Source organism: Gorilla gorilla, chromosome 5, assembly GCF_029281585.2.
Source record: "Gorilla gorilla gorilla isolate KB3781 chromosome 5, NHGRI_mGorGor1-v2.1_pri, whole genome shotgun sequence".
NCBI lineage: Eukaryota > Metazoa > Chordata > Mammalia > Primates > Hominidae > Gorilla > Gorilla gorilla.
The window spans coordinates 71,005,102-71,032,657 of NC_073229.2; the positions used below are offsets into that span (position 1 = coordinate 71,005,102).

Here is a 27,556-nt window from a genome sequence, read left to right on the forward strand (position 1 = left end):
GGTCTAATATAGAAGAGGCTAATGAAAGGGAAGTTGCTCATGAATGCTCACCCACTTACTTTAAAGAGGTAAGTCAACAAGAACACTAGGTGGGATGGAGTGGGGGATGGGATAATTGTTGCTGAATAAAAAAAATTTGCAAAATTGTTAAAATAAAGGCTGGAAAATAATCACCTACAATGGATGTATGACTGCTTATTTAGGTATTCCTCTATTGTCAGACACATAGAATGCTTCCAAACCTTGTTGATGCAGCCATTAGCATGGTTATCATGCTGCTACGGCACAGAGAAGCGGATGTCAGGCAGGACCACCTGGACATGCACTCCAATTGCAGAATGTGAAAATCTCATGCAAATCGAGAAAGATCAGAAAGGGACATTGAAAAATGAAAATATTTTCATTAGGATTGTGGGCTTATGTGTATTTTGAAAAGTTTAAATTAAAGTTATTATCTATTTAAATGTTCAGTAAATTTTTTAGGCAACTGTTTTGTTTGTTTGTTTGAGACGAAATGTTGCCCTGTTGCCCAGGCTGGAGTGCAGTGGTGTGATCTCAGCTCACCGCAACCTCTGCCTCCAGGGTTCAAGTGATTCTCCTGCCTCTGCCTCCCTGGTAGCTGGGATTACAGGTACCCAACCCCATTCCCAGCTAATTTTTGTGTTTTTAGTAGAGACGGTATTTGGCCATGTTGACCAGGCTCGTCTTGAACTCCTGACCTCAGGTGATCCGCCTGCCTTGGCCTCCCAAAGTGCTGGGATTACAGGTGTGAGCCAAGGCACCCGGCCCCAGGCAACTGTTTTAATAATAGTTTTGGTAATGGCAATAGATGAAGTTGTGAGCCGCTGGGCACATGGCAGCGTTAACTCATACTGGTTGCCTTTGTCCACATCTCCAATCCAAACACTGCGCTTTTCCTGAGCCCAGAGAATGGTGGGGCCTGGGACCCTCCTCCACAGGAGAAAGCAGGCACAGTTACCTTTCTTACTTGAGTCTGCTGAGGACTGAAGATCAGCCACGGAGAAGCCCTGGGGTGAGAATCAGACCAAACTCTAGATGCTTGAGGTGGGAAGCCCTGTTGATCCCTGGGGGAGGAGCTATGCTTGTCCACTCAATAATTCCTTAGAGGTTGCTCTCCCATGCCAAGGAGTGAGGGAGCTGAGCTCTTTCTACCCGCAAGGCCTACAGCCAGTCAGCTGAGGAGACTGGGAAGAGAGAGGCTTCCTCCTTGTGCTCAGGTGGGCTCTGTCAGCTGGGCAGTGGGTGCACAGATGAACCATGTGGGGAGATAGTAGTGTTCCTTCCACCACTCATGGTACTGTTGCCTGCTATGGTCTGAATGTTTGTATCCCTCCCTGACAAATTTATATGTTGAAACCTAATCCCCAATGCAATTGTTTTAAGAAGTGGGACCTTGGGAGGTGATGGAGCCCTCATGCATGGAATTAGTGCCCTTATAAAAGACGCCAAAGGGAGCTCATTCACCCCTTCTGCCATGTGAAGACACAGATAGAAAATGCCCTCTATTAAGCAGAGAGTGAGCCCTCACCAAACACTGAATCTGTTGACATCTTGATCTTGGAATTCCCAGCCTCTAGAACTATAAGAAATAAACTGTTATAAGCCATCTAGTTTAGGAGAATTTTTTTTTTTTTTTTTTTGAGACGGAGTCTTGCTCTGTCGCCTAGGCTGGAGTGCAGTGGTACAATCGCTACAATCACCTCTCACTGCAGCCCCGACCTCCTAGGCTCAAGTGATCCTCCCACCTCAGCTTCCTGACTAGCTGGGTCTATAGGCATGCTTCACCACGTTTGGCTAATTTTTGTATTTTTTGTAGAGATGGAGTTTTTGCCATGTTGTCCAGGCTGGTCTCCAACTCCTGGGCTCAAGCCATCATCTCACCTTGGCCTCCCAAAGTGCTGGGATTACAGGTGTGAGTCACCATGTCCTGCCAGGATTTTTGTTACAGTAGCCCAAATGGACTAAGATGCTACCACTGTTAAGTTCTCCCCAGGCCTCAGTGAGCCACTGAGGGAAAATAGCAAAGAATACCTAAGGGACCCAATAGCCAGAGAAATGGCAAACTAGCAGAAAGTCGGCAGTCCCCACAAAAGTGGAACTGTTAGAGAAAATAAATGACAACCTGAACCAAAAAATGATAAGAGCATTTACAGGAACTCTAGCAGCCCCCATGTGGGGACAAGACTGACTTTATTTTAACTGCTAATCTGCCTGACTAAGCCTGAGTCCAGGAATGCCTCCAAAATATGTAGTTGATGTATTACTCCTTACGTAGGAACACCTATTCATTGTACATTTCTTCCAAAATAAACTTCATTGCAGAAATCATATGCTGTGACCCCCAAAGTCACCTACATGTTCTTTCCAGGGTACTTATGCTTTTTTCCCATGATATAAGCCCTGGGTCTGAGGCCCTGTGGGGTAGAGCTCTACCTGTTTCTTGGCTGCCCAAGACCACACTTCTCTCTGTAAGTTCCCTTCATAAATCACCCAATGCTGAGAAACTGAATTTGTCTGCCTCATCCTTTGGTTTCTTGGCTCCTTCAACATTGGGGTTCACTTCACATATATGGCCCCTTTCATGGAATACCCCCGATCCCCACACAAAAATTTCTGGGAACAAAAATCTTGATTTGTGAGCTAGAAGCATTAGTAAATAATCTAAAAGGGAGGATGATCATTGTTGAGATCTGAAATGGTGGCCTGGAAGTCTAAAAGTGGTAGAAATATATCACAACCCAGAGCAAAAATATAAAAAAAATAAAAATCATGAAGAAAATGATAAAGGACTCAGATCTAAGAAACTTCCCATGCAAATAATAGGAGTTGCAGAAAAATCAAAAAGAAATATCAAGAAGGGGAAAGAAGACACACTGAGTTCCAGGCAGATTGATTAAAAATAATTTCTGAACTGGAAAAATAAAGAGGAAATCTTACATATTTCTAGGCAGAAAGAAAAAGAAGCAAATGGTTGGATGCAGTGGCTCATGCCTATAATCTTAGCACTTTGGGAGGTCAAGGCGAGTGGATTGCCCGAGCTCAGGAGTTCAAGACCAGCCTGGGCAACACAGTGAAACCCCGTCTCTACTAAAATACAAAAACTTAGGCCGGGCGTGGTGGCTCATGCCTGTAATCCCAGCACTTTGGGAGGCCGAGGCGGGCGGATCACAAAGTCAGGAGATCAAGACCATCCTGGCAAACACGGTGAAACCCTGTCTCTACTAAAAATACAAAAACAAAATTAGCCAGTGTGATGGCAGGTGCCTGTAGTCCCAGCTACTCAGGAGGCTGAGGCAGGAGAATGGCGTGAACCCGTGAGGCAGAGCTTGCAGTGAGCCGAGATCGTGCCACTGCACTCCAGCCTGGGCAACAGAGCAAGATTCTGTCTCAAAAAATAAAATAAAATAAAATTAGCCAGGTGTGGTGGTGTGCGCCTGTAATCCCAGCTACTTGGGAGACTGACACAGGAGAATCCCTTGAACCCAGGAGGCAGAGGTTGCAGTGAGCAGAGACTGCACCATTGCACTCCAGACTGGGCAACAGAGCGAGACTCCATCTCAAACAAACAAACAAACAAAAAACAAAAGAAACAAACTAGTATGTGACTGCAATACTGGAAGGAAAAATACCTTCATGTAACATCCTCAGACTACTGAGAGAAAGTGACTGCAACTCAAGGCTTTAACATTCAACCAAAATATTATTCACCTGCCAGGGTAAAAGAAAGATATTTGCCGACAAACAAGAATTCATAGACTCTCTCACTTGCATATGCCACTAAGAGCTCTTGCCAAACAACAAGGTTATTGGAACAGAGATTTAATATGTGGCAGAAGACTTATTTCACATTGACATGTGGTTAAAAGGATAATGATAGAGTACCTAGGAAAGTATAATTTAAACATTAAATAAAATGTCTTGAAAAACAAAAGATGCAATTCATTAGAGGGAAAACCTGCTAATGGCCAGGAACACAAAGGACTAAACTATCTCTTCAAAATGGAGGAGCTGGCCTGGCATGGTGGCACACTCCTGTAATCCCAGCACTTTGGGAGGCTGAGGCAGGCAGATCACCTGAGGTCAGGAGTTCAAGACCAGCCTGGCCAACACAGCAAAACTCCATCTCTACTAAAAGTACAAACATTAGCCAGAGGTGGTGGTGCATGCCTGTAATCCCAGCTATTCGGGAGGCTGAGATAGGAGAATCGCTTGAACCCAGGAGGTGGAAGTTGCAGTGAGCCAAGATTTCACCACTGCACTCCAGCCTGGGCGACAGAGCGAGACTCTGTCACACACACACACACAAAACAACAACAACCTAGGAGTTGAGGTATGTTGGATAGATGGGGGAAAGTAAAAGTGATCTAATATTTGCACTTAAGTGGGGAGCTAAGAGGATTCTGAGGGTCTTTAGGGAAAGAGAATAAACAGTGGGAGAATTAAGCATTTTCCATAAGAGAAAAAGGGTGCTCTCTTGCTCTCTTGTTTCCATATAACATTATACTAAAGAAATATATAACTGTAGGGAAAATAAAAGGTAATCAATGGTGGAATAAAAAATTACAATAAAACCTTCAAGTTAGTGAAGGGAGAAAAGAGAATGAAGAGCAACTTGTCAAAACCATAAAAGCAAAGACAAAGAAAAGAGAAAAATTAAATAAATAGTAAATATGATGACAAAAAGAATAAAACTAAAAGGTCAATTTTACTAAAAATGAGGTAAATTAATTTTTCTATTAACAAATTCTAAAATATTATAACAGAAAACAACCCCCATCTCTATATTATTTATGAGAAAGACATTTAAAATGGGGTAAAAAAGTTTTAAAAACAAAGTGATACACTGAAGTAATACAAATAAAACAACAGAAAGATGGACATTATGTTAGTGTATGACTTACAACATATAAAGGTATTACTACATCATAAACCTGTATGTACCAAACAACATGGAGCTAAATTTAAGGAAAGGAAAGGTGATAAAATATAATGACTTTTAAAATTGTTATCGGGAGATTTTATTTTATGGAAGATTTTCATATACATCTTTCAGAATCAGAGAAACTTAATAGTCTAAAAGTAATTAAAGGCTGGGCATGGTGGCGCATGCCTATAATCCCAACACTTTGGTACGCAAAGGCAGTTGAATCACTTGAGGTCAGGAGTTCCAGACCAGTCTGGTCAACATGGTAAAACCTTGTCTCTACTAAAAATACAAAAATTAGCTGGCATAGTGGCACAGGCCTTTAATCCCAGCTGCTCGGGAGGTTGAGGCAGGAAAATCGATTGAACCCAGGAGACAGAGGTTGCACTCAGCTGAGATCAAGCCACTGCACTCCAGCCTGGACTACAAAGCAAGACTCCATCTTAAAAGAAAATAAAAGTAAGTAAAGACACTGGGAAATTGAATGATATAGTCAAAAATTTCAAGTTAGTAGATATGGTCTTTGTATCTTTTAAGTAAGGATATGTGTGTGTGTGTGTGTGTGTGTGTGTATTATATATTTTTTATATATATTATATATCATATATATTATATATCTTATATCTTATATATTATATCTTATATCTTATATATATTATATATTATATGTATTATATATATTATATATTTTATATATATGTATATTTCTTCCCATATGTCCATGGATTATTTATAAAAATTGTTTGGTAATTGGTCTTAAAGAAAAACTTCTAACAAAATTTTAAAATTTTCACAAAGTTTGCAGGACTTAAAGAAAATCTCATGCCAAATGTTTAAAAAGCTTAGAGTATAACACAATAAAATTAGAAATAAGTGTAAAAAAGATACACAAAAAGACTCAATTACCTGTAAATTAACACATTTCTAGGCCAGATGTGATGGCTCATGCCTGTAATTCCAGCATTTCGCCAGGCTGTAGCAGGTGAATTGCTTGAGGCTGGGAGTTTTTAATCAGCCTGAGCAACATAGTGAGACCCTGTCTCTATAAATTTTTTTTTTTTTTAATTAGCCAGGCATGGTGGTGCCTCCCTGTAGTCCTAGCTACTTGGGAGGCTGAGATGGGAGGATCACTTGAGAACAGGAGTTCAAGGTTACAGTGAGCTATAATCATGCCAGCTTGGGTGACAGAGCAAGACTTTTTCTCAAAAAAAAATAAAATAAAATAAAACAAAGAAGAAAAGAAAAAAGGAAACATTTCTAAAAATCTTGGATTAGTGAGAAAATCAAAACAGATTAGACACATGGAATGCAATAAAAAGGAAAATATGCAAAATGGAGGGAATGGAATACAGTAAAAGCTGCATTCTGAAGGAATTCTATTAGTCTTTTTTTTTTTTTTTTTGAGACGGAGTTTTGCTCTTATTGCCCAGGCTAGAGTGCAGTGGCGCAATCTTGGCTCACTGCAACCTCTGCCTTCCAGTTTCAAGTGATTCTCCCGCCTCAGCCCCCCAAGTCACTGGGGTTACAGGTGCCTGCCAACCACGCCCAGCTAATTTTTTTGTATTTTTAGTAGAGACGAGGTTTCACCACGTTGGTCAGGCTGGTCTCGAACTGCTGGCCTTGTGATCCACCTACCTCAGCCTCCCAAAGTGCTGGGATTACAGGCATGAGCCACCGCGCCTGGCTGGAATTCTATTAATATTATTAATATTATCAATTCTCATTAATTTCCAAAGAAGAAAGACTATAATAAAAAACAAACCTGATAGTAATCTTAATAAATTAGAAAAATTCATAAGATATTCTTTTAAAAAGTATGAAGGGGGAATAATAAAAATAAAAGCTGAAAATAATGACATGTAAGTAGAAAAAATAATAAAAAGAAAAATTTTAAAGTTGATTCTTTGAAAAAATAGTAAGAGAGATAAACTTTTCCCAAGCCAGATTAATTTTTTTAAAAAGGAGAGAAGGAAACAAAAATACAGAATTAAGATGAAAAAGGAGATAATCACAGACTCTTCACTGATGAATGAAATTATAAGCAACTGTAACATTTAATATCATAGAAACTAATGAGAAAACCTAAAGGAAATCACCAGTTAGAAAAATATGTTTCAAATTTGTCCCAAGGAAACATAAAATAACTCGAATAAACTGTCAGAGAAGAGACTGAAAAGGTATTCAGAGATCTATCATGTAATAAACTTTTAGGCCAAGCACAGTGGCTTATACCTGTAATCCCAGCACTTTGGGAAGCTGAGGCCAGAAGACTGCGTGAGCCCAGGAATTTGAGACCAGCCTGGGCAACATAGCCAGACCCCATCTCTACCAAAAAATTAGCTGGTTGTGGTAATGTGCGCCTGTAGCCCCAGCTACTCAGGAGGCTGAGGTGGGAGGATTGCTTGAGCCCAGGAGGTCAAGGCTACAGTAAGCCATGGTCATGCCACTGCACTCCAACTTTGGGTGAGAGAGAGATACCCTGTCTCAAAAAATAAAAGGCACTTGGTAAATGCAGCTGGCAGATATAAAAAAAAAAAAAAAAAAGTAAACCAGAACATGCTTGGGGAATCCTCCTTGGCACTCTTGGAGCTAGGGTACAGGTACCAACCCTGTGATATTCATCCCACTTGGGTAAGATATAATTCACAAAAGCAGGGGCCCAAGGGGGATTTCCTAGTAGGACAATATAAGGGCACTACTTTGATAAATTTCAAGGATAGCAGTAGGAAAAAAAAAGTCAAGGTTTTAGATATAGGCAGAAATTTCAAGGCAGTATTTTTCTGGAGAAGCACTTTTAAGACAGGCAGTGCCAGCTTCTAAAACATACAATCTGTGCACTCACACAGGGACCTGCGTTTTCATTTTGTACTCAGCTCTGCATGAGATTGATCCTGAGTATAGGTTAGCACTCATCTTCAAGGCGGGTGTTTTGCTGCCACATACAGATCAATTTTGACACACTTTAAATGTCCTCAGGTGAATTAAAGAAGCTAATACAAATATGTTGGTGGTCATATTCAAGAATGAGGCTACCTAGTGTGGATGGGTAGACAGGTTTAATGTTTCTAGGCATTGTCATTCTTAGGTATCCTTAGAATAGATGCCCTTAATTTCACAATTAAAAATTTAAAAATAGTTTAAAAATATAGTTACTTCTGAATATTATTTAACCTTAAAAAGAAAGGAAATCTTGTGACATGCTATAACATGCATGAACCTTGAAGACATTATGCTAAGTCAAATAAGCCAGTCACACACAAAGTACTGTATTATTCCACTTAAATGGCATATTGAAAGTGAGCAAATTTATAAACAAAAAGTAGAATGGTGGTTGCCAGGTACTGGGGAGAGGGGATAATAGGAAGTTATTGTTCAATGTTACAGACCTTCAGTTTTGTGAGATGAAATAGTTCTGAAGATTGGTTGCACGGCAATGTAAACGTACTTAACACTACCAAACTGCACATTTAAAAACGGTTAAGAGGCCAGGTGTGGTGGCTTATGCCTGTAATCCCAACACCTTGGGAGGCTGAGGCGGGTGGATTGCTTGAGGCTAGGAGTTTGAGACCAGCTTGGGCAACATGGCAAAACGTCTCTACAAAAAACAAAAAAATTAGCTGGCTGTGGTGTGGTGCATGCCTGTAGTTCCAGCTACTCAGGAGGCTGAGGTAGGAGGATCACTTGAGCCCAGGAGGCCAAGGTGGCAGTGAGCTGAGATGGTGCCACTGACTGCACTTCAGCCTGGGAGACAGAATGAGACACTGTCTCAAAAACAAACAAACAAACAAACAAACAAAACACACACCCACAAAATGGTTAAGATGGTAAATTCATGTTATGTGTATTATACCACAATTAAAAAACGGACAGATAGAAACTTCTGAACAGTATAGTGGGGTGCTTAGGCAGAACATATGAGGTGCTTTCCTCCATAGTAGACGAGACAGAAAGTATGAGATTTCCAGATGCTTAATGAGAGATTTGGTATCAAGAAAGATTATTTATTTACTTATTTTGAGACGAGTCTCACTCTGTGGCCCAGGCTGGAGTGCAGTAGCGCAATCTTGGCTCACTGCAACCTCTGCCTCCTGGGTTCAAGCAATTCTCCTGCCTCAGCCTCCCAAGTAGCTGGGATTACAGGCGCCTGCTACCATGCCTGGCTAATTTTTAAATTTTCAGTAGAGACAGGTTTCACCATGTTGGCCAGGCTGGTCTGGAACTCCTGACCTCAAGTCGTCTGTCCGCCTCAGCCTCCCAAAGTGCTGGGATTATAGGTGTGAGCCACCAGGCCTGGCCTCAAGAATGATTTCAAAGGTTTGGTTTACTATCCCATCTTTTCACCTCCAAAGAACTATACAATGTGAACTATGTTATTCTGACTCCCCCTGAGTGAGAATGGGACTGGACTTCCCCCAGTCCTCTGATTATCCTAGTCCCAAACATTTTTTTCCAGAGCCTACAACGCCCGAGGCACTGGCCTAGGCACTGGGGACACAGTGTCAAATCTCAATAGATTCACCTCATTCCCTGACCTCATTGGAGATAAGGTTCTTGTGAGGAAGACAGCTTATCACACAACTAACTCGTGATAAATGTTGTGAAGCAGACATTAAAGAGGCAACGAGAGAAGTGATCTTCAGCTGAAGTAGAGGTGATATTGAGCTTTAGTGATCTTCAGCTGAAGTGGAGGTGATATTGAGCTTTAGTGATCTTCAGCTGAAGTGGAGGTGATATTGAGCTTTAGTGATCTTCAGCTGAAGTGGAGGTGATATTGAGCTTTAGCATGTGAACAAGGTTCCCAACATTGCGTCATGGCAGTGGTTTTCAAGTTGTACTTTCTAGAAGCATTTTTTGGACCTCTAAGGAAGAGTGGGGAAAGGGGAAGAGGCCTGACAGCTCAAAGTAGGGTAGGGTTGAGAGGCAATAGATTTAGTTACCCAAGCAATGGAGACTTACTTTCTCTGAGTATCATAGCTGCAGCGGGAGGTGGGATGAATTTGCAACATCTGAAAGCAAAAAGATTTGAGAGTTGCTCATAAGGGAATAAATAAATACAACCCGATATTCCCTGGTTTCATGTCACCAGCTTATCTATAAACTTACAAACGTCTTATGATTCCTGGAACCTCTCCTGGTCTCTGGCACCCACAGCTTCAACTCCAATTTCCCGGGGTTGCTGGGTGCTTACCCCCAAAAGCCCAGCTGCATCAGGACACTCTGTCGTATCGAAATGGAAGAATGTCCTGGTAGAGCTGAAGCTCTGCTTCTACTGTCTCATGCCGCAACAGCTGCAAGTCCTGCTCCCTCCAGAGAGCCATGCTTGCTAGTTAGGTCTTCTTTCTCCACCTCTCTCAGGAAGGGGGTTTAAAACAAGAGGAGATGCTAGACAGTCTCTTTGTTAATAACAACCACTGCTATTTATTGCATGCTTACTGTGTCCCAGTATTTTATTTTTAATATCACAACAATCCCATGAGGAAAGGAATATTAGCTCTGGGTCCTAGATGTGAAACCCGAGGTTCAGAAAAGTTATGAATCTTGCCCAAATTTATACTGCTCGTAAGTGACAGTGCCAGGTGTGAGCCCTTTGTGTGTGCTCCAAACCATTCAGTGAAAAAAGCAAGAAGTCAGCCGGGCGTGGTGGCTTACACCTCTAATCCCAGCACTTTGAGAGGCTGTGGCGGGCAGATCATGAGGTCAGGAGTTCGAGACCAGCCTGGTCAACATAGCGAAACCCTGCCTCTATTAAAAATACAAAAATTAGCCAGGCATGGTGGCACATGACTGCAGTCCCAGCTACTCAGGAGGCTGAGGCAGGAGAATCGCTTGAACCTGGGAGGCAGAGGTTGCAGTGAGCCGAGATCATGCCACTGCACTCCAGCCTGGGTGACAGAGCAAGACTCCATCTCAAAAAAAAAAAAAAAAAAAAGGCAAGAAGTCTTAGATCACCTCTCTAGTGGTAGGCACAGAGTCATTCAGATAAGGCCATTCAAAAAGAAGGTGGAAGGGGAAGATGAGTTAGTACTTGAAATTCTGCTGTCTTGACACAAATAGCCTATCCCGAAATGATACATGTATTTGTTAATGGAATTTACCCATTTTATACATCGCACATGTTTTGTATGTGGTGTTGAGCATAGAGGTCTTCATTATGAGTCAGGAAATGTAAGTTCCACTTCCAATATGAGCTGCGTCTCTGTCACAAATGGCTTTATTATTCAAAATTTTCAGACCAGTTTCTGTCTTCACTTGACTGAGAATAATTCAACGACAGAGAATGTTCTAGTCTCCTTTGTGTCTCCAGTATCTAGTACAGGCCCCAAAATGTTTCAGGGTGGAATGACTAGGGAAGGAGGAGAATAAAGGAGGAAGAGATTTATCTTGTAACATCTGTCCTGGTGTTAGCAATATTAATTAAAACAGTTTGCAGGTTTTGTTGAAAAGGTCTGTTGTCCATCTTGGTGGCAAACTAGGAGGAAATGGTATCTAGCAAGGGCCTCTTTGGCGTAAAGGGCACAGAATGTGAAACTGACATGTACACACAATGGAATGCCTTCCTTTGGCCACCTTTCGTTTCCCCTTGTTCTTTCCGAAGCAACTGACACCACAAAATGAGAAAAGGTGGAACGGGAGAATGGCTCGCAACAATGACTTACCTGGCTGCTTCCTTTTCAGTTACCTTTGTGGACAGACACAAGAATGCAGAGGTCAGAGTTGCCCTAACACAATGTGGAATTGTGAGCTAGTTTTGTGCCACTAAACTCACCTGATATATATTCTTCAGTGTCCTCAATTCTTTTTACCTTTGCAGAGCTAACTCTTATTTTAGGGTTGTGCCAGGATTTAAACTGGGAGCATCAGCTGCAGAGGGCAAAGGAGTCAAGCTAATAAGCTCTCCAATTCTGCTTCTTGCAGACTGCTTCAGTTTTGAAGGAGAAGTCGTTATTTTTAGAATTCTTACTTGTGTTCACCCTGCACCCTGAATGATTAACTCCTAGTGTGTCCCTCAAGTTTAACCCATATTCCCCCTCTGCTCCTAGGAATGTGAGCACGCTTTCCACTCAGTGACCGGGATTTTAAAAAACTATTTTCAATCTGCCTCCTCTTCCTCTACCCATTTCCCCAATTGCAGCCCTTACCCTCCACCCCTCTCCTATTAAACTCATGTCCATTCAATCTCCAGACTTGTTGGGGGAAGTGGCAGCATTGTAAGATAAACCTTAAGTAATTATTATTATTTATTTATTTATTTTGAGACTGAGTCTCTCTGTCGCTCAGGCTGGAGTGCAGTGGCGTGATCTTGGCTCACTGCAAGCTCCGCCTCCCGGGTTCAAACGATTTTTCTGCCTCAGCCTCCCAAGTAGCTAGGACTACAGGCGCACGCCACCATGCCTAGCTAATTTTTGTAGTTTTAGTAGAGATGGGATTTCATCATATTGGCCAGGCTGGTCTCGAACTCCTGACCTCATGATCTGCCCACCTCGGCCTCCCAAGGTGCTGGGATTACAAGCGTGAGCCACTGCACCCGGCCTATTTTTTTCTTTATCTTAAGTTCCAGGGTACATGTGCAGGATGTGCAGGTTTGTTACATAGGTACACATATGCTATGGTGGTTTGCTGCACCTATCAACCCATCGCCTAGGTATTAAGCCCCACATGCACTAGCTATTTTTCCTGGTGCTCTCCCTCCTCCGACACCCCAGCCTGAAGTTATTATTAAAGTTCAGTTTAACTCTTGTGGTGTCTACAAAGCGTGACTTTGTCGAGTCTTCAACAGATCGTAGCATTACTCACCTCATGTCATTAAACTGGAGAGGCTGGGGTGATAGGATAAGGGAAGCACACAGCTCAGCATGTGGGGAGTTTATTTAAAACTTGTGGTCTTTCATTGACTAGGCAGATGAAGTCATTGCTGACATATAAATCAACAAAATACTTTTAAAATGTAACTTTCTTTTGTGGTTTGTTATAATAAATTACCCTTGACTACTCTTTAAAAAAATCACAAAGAGAAAATTATAATTTTCCTTCATCGAGTTCAATACTTGTGAGCGTCTTTCAGGTAAATTAAGATGAAAAATACATACAAATAGTTACATTTTGGAAATATTTGCACCTAAAACAACAGAATATGTTCTATGGGAGTAATAAGTAGTTCCTAATGTTGATTTATCTAAATGTATTATTTCTTTTTTTTTATAATGTGACTATGATGACCAGGAAAGGAGCCAAAAAAAAAAAAAAAAGGTTTGAAAATAAATGCAAAACCTTAAGTGGTGCACACCTGTAATCCCAGCAATTGGGGGCGGGGGAGGTGGGGCAGTGGCCGAGGCTGGAGAATGGCTTGAGCCTAGGAGTTTGAGACCAACCTGAGCAACATAGTAAGATCCTGTCTCTTTAAAAAAGAAATAAATCGGCCAGACATGGTGGTTCATACCTGTAATTCCAGCACTTTGGGAGGCCAAGGTGGGCAGACCACCTGAGGTCAGGAGTTTAAGACCAGCCTGGCCAACATGGTGAAATCCTGTGTCTACTAAAAATACCAAAATTAGCTGGGCGTGGTGGCGGGCACCTGTATTCCCAGCTACTGGGGAGGCTGAGGCAGGAGAATCGCTTGAACCCAGGAGGCAGAGGTTGCAGTGAGCTGAAATCACACCACTGCACTCCAGCCTGGGTGACAGAGCAAGACTCCATCTCAAACAAACAAAAATAAAAGAGAAATAAATAAATAAGGAAAAAAGGAAAAAGAAGAACTTGTGAACTTGCAAAGAAAAATGGGTGCATTTGGTAACACTGCCCAAATTGGGTGATTTTTTTTTAATTTTATTTTTTAACTTTTTACCAGCAAGAGAGATTCTCTGGCATGAACTGAAGGTGCCCTCTCTTCTGGGTGATGTGTATTAACATCGTACTGAGTCTGGTTAGGGTGGCTCTTGACAGGATAATACTTCCTTTTTTATTAAAAATAATTGTATTTAGGCCGAGTGCGGTGTCTCACGCCTGTAATCCCAGCACTTTGGGAGGCTGAGACAGATGGATCACCTGAGTTCAGGAGTTCAAGACCAGCCTGACCAATATGGAGAAACCCTGTCTCTACTAAAAATACAAAATTAGCTGGGTGTGGTGGTGCATGCCTGTAATCCCAGCTACTGAGGAGGCTGAGGCAGGAGAATCACTTGAAACTGGGAGGCAGAGGTTGTGGTGAGCCGAGATCGCACCATTGCACTCCAGCCTGGGCAACAAGAGCAAACCTCAGTCTCAAAAAAAAAAAAAAGGAAAAAAATTTGTATTTATTTAGAAGCATTCAGAATGTCAACAAAATGTCAACAAAACAGCTGCAACTTTTTTTTTTCAATTATAGAGTGGTATTCAGTTAATGGAACAACAATTATTTGGTATAAGCTGCATCAGAGACAACTGAAGATGAAAAAAACTACCATCACCATGTATAACTAATTTGTGCTGTGCACCAAAAAGAACCTGTTTGAAATTTCCATGCCAATTTACAACCCCCATACTTTATCAGGCAAGGTTAGTGGTTATTGAAAATACTAGCAGGGCATGGTGGCGTGCGCCTGTAATCCCAGCTACTCAGGAGGCCGAAGCAGGGAAATCGCTTGAACCAAGGAGGCAGAGGGTGGAGTGAGCCAAGATGGTGCCATTGCACTCCAGCCTGGGTGACAGAGGAGACTCAGTCTCAAAATATAAAAAGAAAAAAATACCACCAAGACATCGCTATCTAAAGAAACATTTCGGTAATGTGTTAATTATACAAAAAAATACAATGTATGGTTTAAAAACAAATTTTACACAGCCTTACATTTCATTTTTTTTCTTTAAAAGGAGTGAGTTGTGTACAGGCGGGCTAAATGCTTTACAGACAAGAAAAAAAAAAACTAGAACCAACTTATTCATTATCATTGTCTTCTTCATCTTCATCTCTTCATCTTCCCCCTCCTTACCCTCTTCATTTTCCTCAGCTTCCTCCTCTTTTTCTTGCTTTTTTTCAGCCTTGACAACTCCCTTTTTTTGCTGCGTCAGGCTTTCCTTTAGCTCGATATGCAGCAAGACCCTTTTCGCATTTTTCCTTCAGCTTTGCAGCCTTCTTCTCCTAAGGCTGCTTGTCACCTGCAGCAGTGTCATTCCACATCTCTCCCAGTTTCTTCGCAGCATCACCAATGGACAGGCCAGGATGTTTTGGGCAATACTCAGAACAGAATAGAAAAAAAGGCTGAAGGAGGCCTCTTGGGTGCCTCGGGATCCTTGAACTTCTTTCTTGTCTCCCCTTTAGAAGGGATATAGGTTTTCATTTCTCTTTCATTATGGGCCTTGTCCGCCTTTGCCGTATCTTCAAATTTTCCTTTCTCTTTAGCAGACATGGTCTTCCACCTCTCTGAGCACTTCTTAGAAAACTCTGAGAAGTTGATCTAAGCATCTGGATGCTTCTTCTTATGCTCCTCCTGAGAAATTTGCACAAAAATGCGTATGGTGACATTTCGCCTCTTGGCTTCTTAGGATCTCCTTTGCTCATGTTGAGTAATTTTTCCTCAGTGAGGCACAGAGTCGCCCAGTGCCTGTCTGGCTCTCACTTGCCCTGGTGCTGTCTCTATCGAGAGGATAATAATTTAAAAGTTTTAAATAAACGTGTCTTATCCTTCAGTTCTCTAAAGCAGGTTTTGTATGAAATCTGAATCTGACTGAGAATGTTCACTGTTCATTCTTTTCAAAGTTCCAAGTAGACAAGCCACAAAAGCAATTTCTCAGTTTCTTTGGTATGGCTCATGCAAATAAAAACTGGTGGCTAAGACCTAAAGAACACAGTTTTAATCTCTGAAATACCGATGACTTCAGGCAGAAGAACAGATGGGTAGGAAGAGGGAGGCAAGGGGAGAGATTTCTCTCCCATGATCACGTTGTCCCAAAAAGGGTCCTTGTGTACAGTTTATAAGGTCACATGTTGACACAACGGTTGTTAAGACCTTGATGAAAAGAGTCAGAGGAAGCCAGTGTGAAATACTCAATGACATATCAGTGGTGAGGCCTTGAGGCATATAAAGAAGGTCATCAAAGTTTGCCATCTCTTTTATCTGCTCTTGCCCACCTCTGCCTAGATGTTACAAATGAAGGAAATATTTGTTGAGAATATATTTATCTGAATGCACTACATGAATAATGAGAATGTCGGAAGAATGTATGACAGTATATATTGGCTCTTTCAATATTAAGGACCTCGTATAGTCCTTCACTAAGCTTAAGGCTTGTCCAAAAAAGATTAAACAAATACACAAAAACAGCCTCCTCCCTCCTACAGTAAACCCAAATAAATCTGATCAGCTTGAAATGATTTCTACAATAGCTCTCACGGCTATCAGGATTTAGTCTGATCTCCTGGCAAAGCCAACCCAGCCCCGCATGAGCCCCCGACCTTCTGCCTCCATCCTTCTCACTCCCTAACTCCCCGCTGACCCCACCCCCGCCACCCGCCATGTTAACTGTGAGGTCCTTGACATGCACGCTCCCTCCTCACACCTCCAAGCCTTTCTTTCTCCTGTTCCCTTTACCTCCATGTCTGTCTACTCTCACCTGTCCTTCCACATTTAGTTCCGACATCACCTCCTCCTGAAGGCTTTCCTGCACTGTCTCCTTGCTCACACCAAGACTGGTGCCTCGCCAGTGTGTGCCCATGCATGCTGTCCAGGCCTCCACCACAGGGTTCTACTGAATGGAAACCTTTTTTCTTTTCCTGTTTACTGTTTCTTGTTGTTGTTGTTGTTGAGACAGAGTCTCACTCTGTCACCCGGGCTGGAGTGCAGTGGTGCGATCTCAGCTCACTGCAGCCTCCATCTCCCTGGTTCAACCGATTCTCCTGCCTCAGCCTCCCAAGTAGCTGGGATTACAGGCATGTGCCACCACACCCGGCTAATTTTTGTATTTTTAGTAGAGATAGGGTTTCACCATGTTGGTCAGGCTGGTCTCGAACTCCTGACCTTAGGTGATCCACCCACCTTGGCCTCCCAAAGTACTGGGATTACAGGTGCGAGTGACTGCACCCAGCCTCCTGTTTACTGTTTCTTTTCTCATAATACAAAACCTGTCGGATAGTAAGTGTTTAATGTACATTTGATGAATGAATGGTTTAATCAGAGTTTGTTTCTAATCTTGTTTCCAGCCCACATCAGCTTATTCACCTGTGTGCAAAAGTGGATGAGGACAAATAATTGTTAAATCGTTTGCTTGACTAAGAATGTTTTACTGATAGCAAGTTGGCAATCTGAAAATTAGTGGGAGAAGTAGTGATGGGTACTGAACAGACCGCCAACTTAGATTATGATTATCTGCTGTGAATCATTTCTTTAACCTTTGAAAGCTTTTAAAATTATTTTTCTGGGTATAATAATAATGTGGCTAACTAAAAATAATGAAGATCATGTTTATTGTAGATGTGTGCTAAACATTCATGTTTTCATCCAAGTGCTACAATTGCAACCCCCACATTACCTCCTTTCCCCACTCTGCCTACTCCTAGCATACATGCGGGCATGCGTGCATGCACACACACACCACACACACACACACACACACACACACACACACCCCTAGACTAAACCTTACCAGATTTAGTCTTTAATAGAGTCCTATAAGACACATTTCACCACATTTCCAAAGTTATAATGGATCTTGGAAGGGAAAGCTATGGAAAACAGTGATAGAAACATACTTATCACACAGCGATAGAGCTCCCTTTTGATCTCTTCAAACAAGACAAGAAACAAAGAGCGAAAATCATCTGAGAATTCAAAACTGCTGGACTATTCCCATTGCACCGAGTCATGTGGATCTGTGTCAAGTACACAATCAGTTGCAAGTCAGCTGATAGACAGAAAAGAGTTACTTCAGAAAGACAATCTCAGGGAGCTTATTATACTCCCTTTGAAGTAATGAGTCCAGTGAACTTGAACTGGATACTTGAAGTCTCTGATTTCTGCTGTCACTGGAAAGGAATCACTTTTTTTTTTATTTGAGACAGAGTCTCACTTTGTTGCACAGGCTGGAGTGCAGTGGCGCAATCTTGGCTCACTGCAACCTATGCCTCCTGGGTTCAAGTGATTCTCCTGCCTCAGCCTCCTTAGTAGCTGGGATTACAGGCGCACACCACCACGCCCGGCTAATTTTTTGTTTGTTTGTTTGTATTTTTAGTAGAGACGGGGTATCACCATGTTGGTCAGGCTGGTCCCAAACTCCTGACCTCGTGATCCGCCTGCCTCGGCCTCCCAAAGTGCTGAGATTACAGGTGTGAACCACCATGACCGGCCAGGAATTACTCTTGACAATTTTCTATGTAATTTATTGGAGAATGACGACAGTGGTTGAAAATATTATTAGCTGGAATCTTGGCCTGTTTTGGTAAACAACAGATAAAAAGTTTTAAGGGTGGAACTTGCAAGTCTAATTACACAACATTAAAAATAAGTCTCCATATCAAACATAATTAGTAGATTCCAGATGAACTTGAGGAACTATTAGAACAACTTACCTAAAGCAGTTTTGTTTCTCAGAAAAATGGCGTTATAGATCCGGCCTAGAATTTAGCATAGAAACTCTTCCTACAAGGTATAATGAGAAAGAGAATCAAAGCAAGAGTCTTAAGACTCAGTCTCAGTTCTAGTTTGGTCTTTGTGATCCTGGCCAAGTCACTTCAACATGAACTTGGTTTTCTATCTCTACAAAATAAAAGGGTTGGGCTACTATCGCTGCGTACTACTGATCTATTTGTGCTGGATTATTCTATATCCAGATAAATGAGGCCAAGTGTTTCTGGCATCACCAACCACCATTTAAACAAATAGCATCCCCTCCATAGGGGAGGAGGCTGCACACATCTGCTGCTCTCCACCCTGAGAATGTGGATGAATTCCAATCAGCAGCCACCACCTGACTGATTTGCCCACAGCCTGCTCTGGGTCCATTGGCTGGGAGGCTTCTGGAGGCAGCTGGGTCATGTCATTCCAACCCAAACTGGTGATGTGAAGGAACAGTCACATGTGTGAGCAGGTGCATAACCCATTCTCAGGAGGGAGAATGGAGTGAAGGAACAGTGGTTTAGGTAGTGACTCATTCAGGTTATTCATTCTGTGTGTAAAGCCCAAGGCCCTCCAACTGGCCCTGACCTACCTGCCCCGACTCTTCTACTTTCCCGACACCTTCTCTGGGCCTCTATTGCCCTTCTCGCTAGTGCAGCTGGCCCCTTGATGGCTTATATGGAAGATAATGTACCTAAGTCATTCATCACCCCAACCCTTGTGCATAGGTTTTCCTTGTTGCCAGAACCTGGATTTTGTTCAAGGGTGTCCCCAGCCCTATGTGATCAAGTGAAGAACTCCTAAGCTTCATCCCCAAAGGAAAACTGATCACTATGCTCCCATTGGTTATTGGCCTAAGCCAATCACTGCACTCCCATTGATAATCAGTCTAAACCAATAACTGCACTCCCATTGGTCTAAACCAATAACAGCGCTCAACTGCGCTGTCTGTATGAGATGCTTGCAATGATGCTGCCATCTTTTGAAAAAGAGAACGATCAGCTGACAGGCTGAGTGAGCAAAGAAATGAAGAGAATCATCTGGGGCCTGAGTGAGATCACTGGGCTGCTTTGTTAATCTACCCTGGATGCTCTCTACATCTTGAATTCTTGTTATGTGAAATTACAATTTTTTTCTTACTGTTTGAGTCAGAAGCCCAAGGTATCTTGCTATTTTTCACACTGGCACACTGGAGAGGCAACAAGAAACCCCAAGTGGGGTTAGTGGAGGAATCAGTTCCTCCACTTAGAAGCCATTAGTGAGGAACAAATTACTTCAAAATTTAGTGGCTTGAAATAACAATAAGCATGTATTGTCTCTGTTTCTGTAGGTTGCAAATTTTGGATCTTTTTGAATGGGAAGTCTGGCTTAGATTCTCTCCTCTCATGAGACTGCAGATGGGTGTGTGCTGGGGCTGCCCTAATCTGAAGGTTCAACTGGGGCTGGTGGGTCTGCTTCCAAGGAGGCTCACTCACTTGGCTGGCCAATGGGGGCTGGCTGTGGTGGGAGGCCTCAGTTCCTCTCCATATGGGCTTCACCACATGGTACTTGAGTGTTCTCTGTTTTAAAATATAGGTTTTATTAATATTTAGGTATGGCAAAGCCATCGGATCAGGAATGACTGCTAATAAAAAGATAGTTTGTTATGCTCACAGATCTCAAGAGGAAGGGGTGTGTCACACCAGCCACATGGGGAAGTACCAAGATCAGTCAGGAGGCAGAGGGAGCAGAGTGAAAACAGGGGCACAAATTTTTTTTTTTTTGAGATGGAGTCTCGCTCTATCGCCATGCTGGAGTGCAGTGGTAAGATCTTGGCTCACTGCAACCTCTGCCTCCCAAGTTCAAGCGATTCTCCTGCCTCAACTTCCCGAGTAGCTGGGACTACAGGTGTGTGCCACCATACCCAGCTAATTTTTTGTAGTTTTAGTAGAAACGGGGTTTCACTGTGTTAGCCAGGATAGTCTCATTCTCCTGACCTTGTGATCTGCCTGCCCTGGCCTCCCAAAGTGCTGGGATTACAGGCGTGAGCCACCGCGCCTGGCCAGGGGCACAAACTTTTATTGTGGTTTCTGTGGGAAGGAATGAGTGAGGGAGGGTGATTGGGCTTTGGATTGAATAGTTTGAATCATTTCAGCAGGCTCTGGGCCATACGGGCTATCCCTAGTTGTCTAGTTCCTACTCCTGGGTGATTAGGGCAGGTGGATAGTGGCCTGGAGGGTGAGAGCCCATAATGGAGGTGGCAGTGTGTGGGCTCTGGATTGATTGGTTTACATTTGTGACGCACCCTCATGGTTGTTTGCTATTTCTAAAAACTGGCTAGTCCTGGGACAGGCATAAAAATACAAAAATAAAATACATGGTAAATACATTCTCACAGCATGGTCCTGGCTTTGCCCAGAGTAAGCAATCCAAGAGAGCAAGACAGATGCTGCAAAGTCCTTTATGCTCTCAATTCAGAAGTCACATATTATCCCTGCTGAGCTCTACACAGACCAGTCCTAATTCAACATGGGAGTAGACTATGCAAATAAATACCTGAGAGGTGAAGATCACTGGGGGCCACATTGGAGGCTGGGTATTACGCATCTGGCAAGTTCCTTGACCTCCAAATGTCAGTGTCTTCACTTAAAAAAGATGGCAATAATATTATGTTACTTTGACTTCTAAGTTGAAAGCGAACAGAAAGTGACTCTGGCTTGCTTAGGCAAAAGAGGAATTTATTGAATCAGTTTTGGACAATTCACACAATAGAAGGGAAGGCTATAGAACCAGGCTTAGCAGAACCTAAGGGAGCTCAGGGAGCCGGGAAAGTCATGCAGGGCAAAGCCTCAGGGTTGGTCTGGTTGGGAAACTGATGTTGACATCAACTGCACTGGCCACCGGATATTGTGGCCAGAGCTAAACGCTCAGCACCACTGCTGCTGAGCAACTCTCAATCGCCTCTGTGCCCTGAAGCTTCCGCAGTGTGGGGAGAGTGGAGAAAGGAGGACCAGGTCCCTTCTGCTTCTGGGATTACAGCACATGTCCGCTACAAATATGGGCTTCATGGGATTCACCAAAAATATATGAGCACCTTCCTTGGAAAATCGAGAGTGCTCAGTAATGGTTGGTTGCTTAATAGAAGGGAGAAAGCAGATACCGTGGAACGGAATAGAGTGAGTTTGGAGATCTCAAGTTGAGAGTGAGAATAAAGCATGCTCATTACATTTCCAGCCACACTGAGCATCTCTAATCGCACTCTTACCTTGTCTGCACTCATATGCACATTTGCAAATTCTTAAATTGCTGAGATTTGTACAAATCCTATCTATATATTCTAATTATCCGGTGAACCAAGTTGGAGGCAAGGGAACAGTATGTTATTAAGAAAAGGTAAAGTGAAAGCCTCCTGTGAAAATTGCAATACTGGCTGGGAGCAGTGGCTCATGATTGTAATCCCAGCACTTTGGGAGAATGAGGTGGGCAGATTAATTGAGGTCAGGAGTTCAAGACTCCTGCTTAGGCAACATAGTGAAACCATGTCTCTACTAAAAATACAAAAACTAGCCAGGTGTGGTGGCGCACGCCTGTAATCCCAGCTACTCAGGAGACTGAGGCAGGAGAATCGCTTGAGTCCAGGTGGCAAAGGTTGCAGTGAGCTGAGATCACACCACCGCACTCCAGCCTGGGCAGCCGAGTGAGACTCCATCTCAAAGCAAAGTGTAGAGAAAAGAAAATTGCAACACTAGCCTCTTGGTACCTTGACATGAACCACAATTAACCACACTCTTTAAGTGGTGGTAGCTTCCATTTCTGTCACCGTTACCTTCATAGTACTTTTTTTTTTTTTTTTGAGACAGAGTTGCTCCTTCTGCTCACTGCAACCTCCACCTCCTGGGTTCAAGCAATTCTCCTGCCTCAGCCTCCCGAGTAGCTGGGACTACAGGCACATGCCACCATGCCTGGTTAATTTTTTGTATTTTTAGTAGAGACGGGGTTTCACCGTGTTAACCAGGATGGTCTCGATCTCCTGACCTCGTGATCTGCCCACCTCGGCCTCCCAAAGTGCTGGGATTACAGGCATGAGCCACCACACCTGGCCCCTTTATAGTACTTCTATCTCAGTTTGAATTTCCATGGCAAAGCCAGACACCTTTTCTCACAAAGCCTGTGCTCTGTTGTTAGGTGTGGGCATGAGTCTTGCTGTTCAGACTCAACTATTTCATTCAAAGTGACCTTTCTTGGGTTTACAAATTCATTGAGGTTGAATGTATAACTAAATTCTAAAATGTTAGTTCTAAACTAAGTTCTAAAATGGTTCTAAAATGTTCGTATGTAAGGAGCACCAGGAGGGCTTGCTGAAACACCAGTTGCTGGGCCCCACCCCTGGAGTCTCAGGTTCAGCAGGTCTAGGGCGAGGTCGGAGGATGTGCACTTCTAATACGTTCCCAGGTGGTGCTGAGGCTGCTGGTCTGGGGGCCACATTGAGAAACACTGACTTGAATGACTTGATGCTGTTGCTGGCCTGCTTTGTAAACTTCTTAGACCCTACCCAGTAATTGCCTTTCTTTTCTTTTCTTTTCTCTTTTCTTTTTTTTTTTTTTGAGACAGAGTTTCACTCTTGTTGCCCAGGCTGGAGTGCAATGGTGATATCTTGGCTCACTGCAACTTCCACCTCCTGGGTTCAAGTGATTCTCCTACCTCAGCCTCCAAAGCAGCTGCGATTACAGGCATGTGCCACCACACCTGGCTAATTTTTTTTGTATTTTTAGTAGAGACAGGGTTTCACCACGTTGGCCAGGCTGGTCTCGAACTCCTGACCTCAAGTGATCCACCCACCTCAGCCACGGCACCCAGCCAGTAATTGCCATTCATAAAGAAAGCCAAGATGACACCTACAGAGCAAAATTATGTGATATTCAGGAATAAACATTGAAACATTACTTTGATTAGAATAATAGCTGCACGGAACAGAAACTTAGCTATAAGAGCTTAAGCAAATAACAGTTTGTTTTTCTTACATTCCCAAGAAGACTAGAAGCTGTGCTAGGCTGGTGAAATGACTTCACCTCATCAGGGGTCAAGGCTCTTGCTAACTTTCTCTTCTGTCATCCTTGGTAAATGATCTTTGTCCTCATGATCACAAGACGGCTGCTGCATCTCCATGTATTGCCTCTGCACTCTAGGCAGGAAAATGAATGATGAAGAAAAATGCATGTATGAGCTTTTCTGAAAGTCCCTCTAGAGACTTCTGTTCCCATCTCATGGGTTAGAACTATGTAACATGGCCACACCAAGCTTCAAGGGAGCCTCAGCACTCATTGACCCACATAAAATGGGGTTCCGTCAATGAGAAAGGGAGGAAGAATGGGTGGTAACCAGCAGGCTCTGGGATGCACTCACCTGCTTGACTCCCAAAGGGTCACATTGCATACTCAGGCCAGAGCCACCTACAGTGCTAAACGCAACAAGTGAAAGGGACAGAGAAAAGACATGAAGCCACTTCTGTACTAGCATTTCTTGCCTCCTGCTAATGGGTGTTATATGAAAAGGGAAAACTGAACTAGAACTTCTTTACTATAGACTTCTGAGAAGTTTTATTAAGCTTATGTATGTGATGACATTCCAAGGCAGGAACAAACATACTGCATTTTCCAAGCTTATTTGACCACAGAGGCTTTTTAAAAATTTTTCTGGAGCATCTCCCTGAACTACATTCCATGGAAATTTTTGCCAGAAAACCTTGATATATACAGTGTCAACTATCAGTGTGTTTTTTAAGACTCCTTATGAGAAAAAAAGCCAAGTATGTTCTTCTTACATCAGTGAGATAGTTCTACTTTTTTTAAGGGGAAGGAAATGAAAATAGGAACAGTTTGTGAGTCAGGGCGGGGGGGTGTGATGCCAGCCTGCCACCTGAGAACCATGCAACCTTGACAGGCCTGGTGGCCTCCCTAGAGTCTCCTGTGTTTTTTTTTTTTTTTTTTTTTTGTGAGACAGAGTCACCCAGGCTGGAGTGCAGCGGTGCGATCTCGGCTTACTGCAACCTCTGCCTCCTGGGTTCAAGTGATTCTCCTGTCTCAGCCTCCAGACTAGCTGGGATTACAGGTGCGTGCTACCACACCTGGCTGATTTTTGTAATTTTAGTAGAGATGGGGTTTCGCCATGTTGGCCAGGCTTGTCTTAAATTCCTGACCTCAGGTGATCCACCCCACCTTGGCCTCCCAAAGTGCTGGGATTACAGACGTAATCTACCACGCCTGGCCAGAGTCTTCTGTTCTTACTTGCAAAACAAGATCTGTAGGCAAGCACCAGGATGCATCCCAATAAATCAAAATTCTGCAACTTCACAGCTCCTAGAAAGATCAAGAAGGGATGCCTGAATCAATCTTTGGTAATGGGAGATAGAGGATATATGCCCTCCTGTTGGGCGACAGAGTGAAACCTCATCTCAAACACTGGAGATGGACTCTCGGGGTTTCGACGTATTGGCCAGGCTGGTCTTGAACTCCTGACCTCAGGTGATCTGCCTGCCTTGGCCTCCCAAAGTGCTGGGAGCACAGGTGTGAGCCACCACACCAGGCCTGGTTCTCCCCTTTTAAGGGCTCATGCATTCTATTAAGCTCACCCAGATAATTTAGGATAATCCCCCCATCTCATCACATCTGCAAAGTCCCCTTTGCCATATAAGGTAACATATCTACAAGTTCTAGGAATTAGGACATGGACATCTTGGGACTCATGGGCATTCTGTCTACCATGCAGATGAAATCTATTGTTTAAATAAGTATAAACAGTGTTGGGAAACTAAAGACTATAACAAAAAATTCAAATTAGGCTTAATAGTATGTGAGACAAGCAGTACAAAAGGTAGAGAAGGTTTATGTGAGAAAAGAAAAGAAAAAAAAAACCCAAGAAAGGAGATCAGTTACAGTACAAGCGAAAGTAGGACAACGCTAGTTATGAGCTGGAAGCACGTGAATCCTTTAAGAGCCCGAGCAAAGGGCAAAGGTTTAGTATGGGATTGTTGGAGTTTCTTTCTATTATATATTGTACCTTCACCAATAGAACTAAAAGTCTAAAATCACACTATTTAAAAACCGAGAATGTATCGGCATTAACCAGATCGATCCTACAGGCGCTGCTTGACTTTCAGGTGTGGAGGTGGTAGGAAGAGCCACAGAATGGCCTGAAATAATTGCTGAGCTCCAGTGTTTGAAGAATGTATAGGAACCTGGTGAGGTGAAGGCACCCTTGCCTTTGCTTAGTGGCTTCAGGATGTGGAATAAAAAGGAACATGACATCTACATCCAGGTGAGAATTAGGCTTGGGACAAAGGGTGGTGAAGTATTAGTCCAAAGGTCAATAAAAGAGTAAGAATCACATGCAAGTAAAAGGATCCAGGCAGAGGGCGTGCAATAAGAATTTCTCAGTCCTGGTCCTATTGACACTGTGAACCACATAATTATTTGTTGTGTGGGTGTCCCGTGCATTGTAGGCAGGTTAGCAGCATCCCTGGACTCCACCCATCTGATGCAGTGGCACCCTTCCCCAGGATGTGACAACAAAAAATGTCTCCAGGCCTTGTCAAATGTCCCCAGGGGGAGGAGACAAAAATCACCCCAGTTGGGAACCACTGGTATAGACTGAAAGAATAGGTAAGGGGACACAACACACCAAAAAGGGGGAGCCTGCAAGCCTGGAGAGAGTCTTTGAGGCTGCAAGGACACAAAAACCGAGGGAACCTTGTAAGGGGCCTGTTGCTGGAGCTGGTGGGCTGGCTGGGAGCCACCAAGAGCATCCAGCTGGTTTGCATACTGGCCTGTAACTTGGCCAGGGCAGGATCCAGGTCAGAAGAGCTCAAGTCTAATTCGTTCAGGGGTTGCACTCTGGTTGTTTTCCATTAGTTATGCAAGCACAGGTTGCAAAAGGCAATTCACCTGGGCAGGGGATATGCTTGCTTGCAATATAAACAGCTTGGAACCTATTATCTTACATGGTTGTTTCACTTCATCTAGGTTCACTGTCTGTCCTCCTGACCCCTGATTTGTAGAGGAAGGAGGAAACGAGGATGGTGGAGAGACTTGGATGCAAGTAGTGCCACCTCCAGCCTTTACAAGTGCCTTTAGGAGAATTAGAAAAGGTGCATCTCTGGCTGGATGAATTAGGAAAGAATGTCCCCTCAGGGAGGATCAGGAGTGGGGCTAGGCTAGGAGAGTGGGTGGCACCTTATCTCCAACCCTAGCTGGGAGTGCAGAGCTGCGTGTCAGCGCCCCCATAGTGAGTACCTGCAGAGTTCCTATGGGAGCAAGCCTCCACCATGCACACTACATCTTACATAGCCTGTGAGGCAGAGGCTTACTCATGTAAACCTTGGGGGGCAGACATGACATATGGGGCCCCCGAGCTCTGAGGGGTACTAAACTTTCTTACCAGCAGGATTAGAATTTTAGTATGACACATGGTGAGAAACAAAGGCAATTGATTCTGTAGGAATGAGTGTAAGGTGGCTGAAGAATATTCCAAAGGAGAAAAAAGCAAAATGGACAGCTAGGAGAGACTGTGCAAGGTCGCTTCTGTGCATCTGGCCTGATGAGCCTATTCATTGATAAATTTAGGACCTAGGTGATCAACAAGAGCACTGCACTTTTGCAAGTGAGGGCAGACCTCTAAAATTCCTTCTAAGGTTCAAACACTAATGGCCCAAGGCTATTAACTGCATCTAGTTCAGGGGATGTGTTCTATAAAGTAAATCATGATCTGCTGCATAAATTCCTATGCACCGGATGTTGTAGAAAAATCTTCCTTTGATGACCTTGGAAGACTAGACATGTTAGCCCTCTTTCTACAAGGGCAAGGAAGGTATCATGCAGCCAAAGGACAGAGAAAGATTCTAAGTCAAGAAAACGCCCATTAAGTGCAGATGTGTCCACGTTATAGATGGAGACCTTGAACCATAGGGTCAGACTAACCCTAACATTGCAGAGTTGCAGAGGGTGAGAGAGTGAATGGAGACCTACACAACAACTGTCTAATTTTGTTTCTTTTGAGA

The 27,556-nt window shown here is 43.2% G+C and overlaps 1 long non-coding RNA gene and 1 pseudogene across 3 annotated transcripts in view; both read right to left on the reverse strand.

Moving 5' to 3' along the window:
• The window catches only part of LOC129534350 (uncharacterized), a 54,485-nt gene that overhangs the window by 12,040 nt on the left and 14,889 nt on the right, over positions 1 to 27,556 (reverse strand). The window contains exons 2-5 of one of the 3 annotated variants that reach the window (XR_010134268.1): positions 24,789 to 24,860; positions 23,526 to 23,686; positions 11,041 to 11,288; positions 9,902 to 9,951 (exon numbers count right to left, since the gene is read on the reverse strand). This is a non-coding gene — a long non-coding RNA (uncharacterized lncRNA). The remainder of the gene's footprint in view (positions 1 to 9,901; positions 9,952 to 11,040; positions 11,289 to 23,525; positions 23,687 to 24,788; positions 24,861 to 27,556) is intronic. The other 2 variants (XR_010134266.1, XR_010134267.1) reach the window with 2 other exon arrangements.
• On the reverse strand, positions 14,853 to 15,476 carry LOC101127259 (high mobility group protein B1-like; annotated as a pseudogene).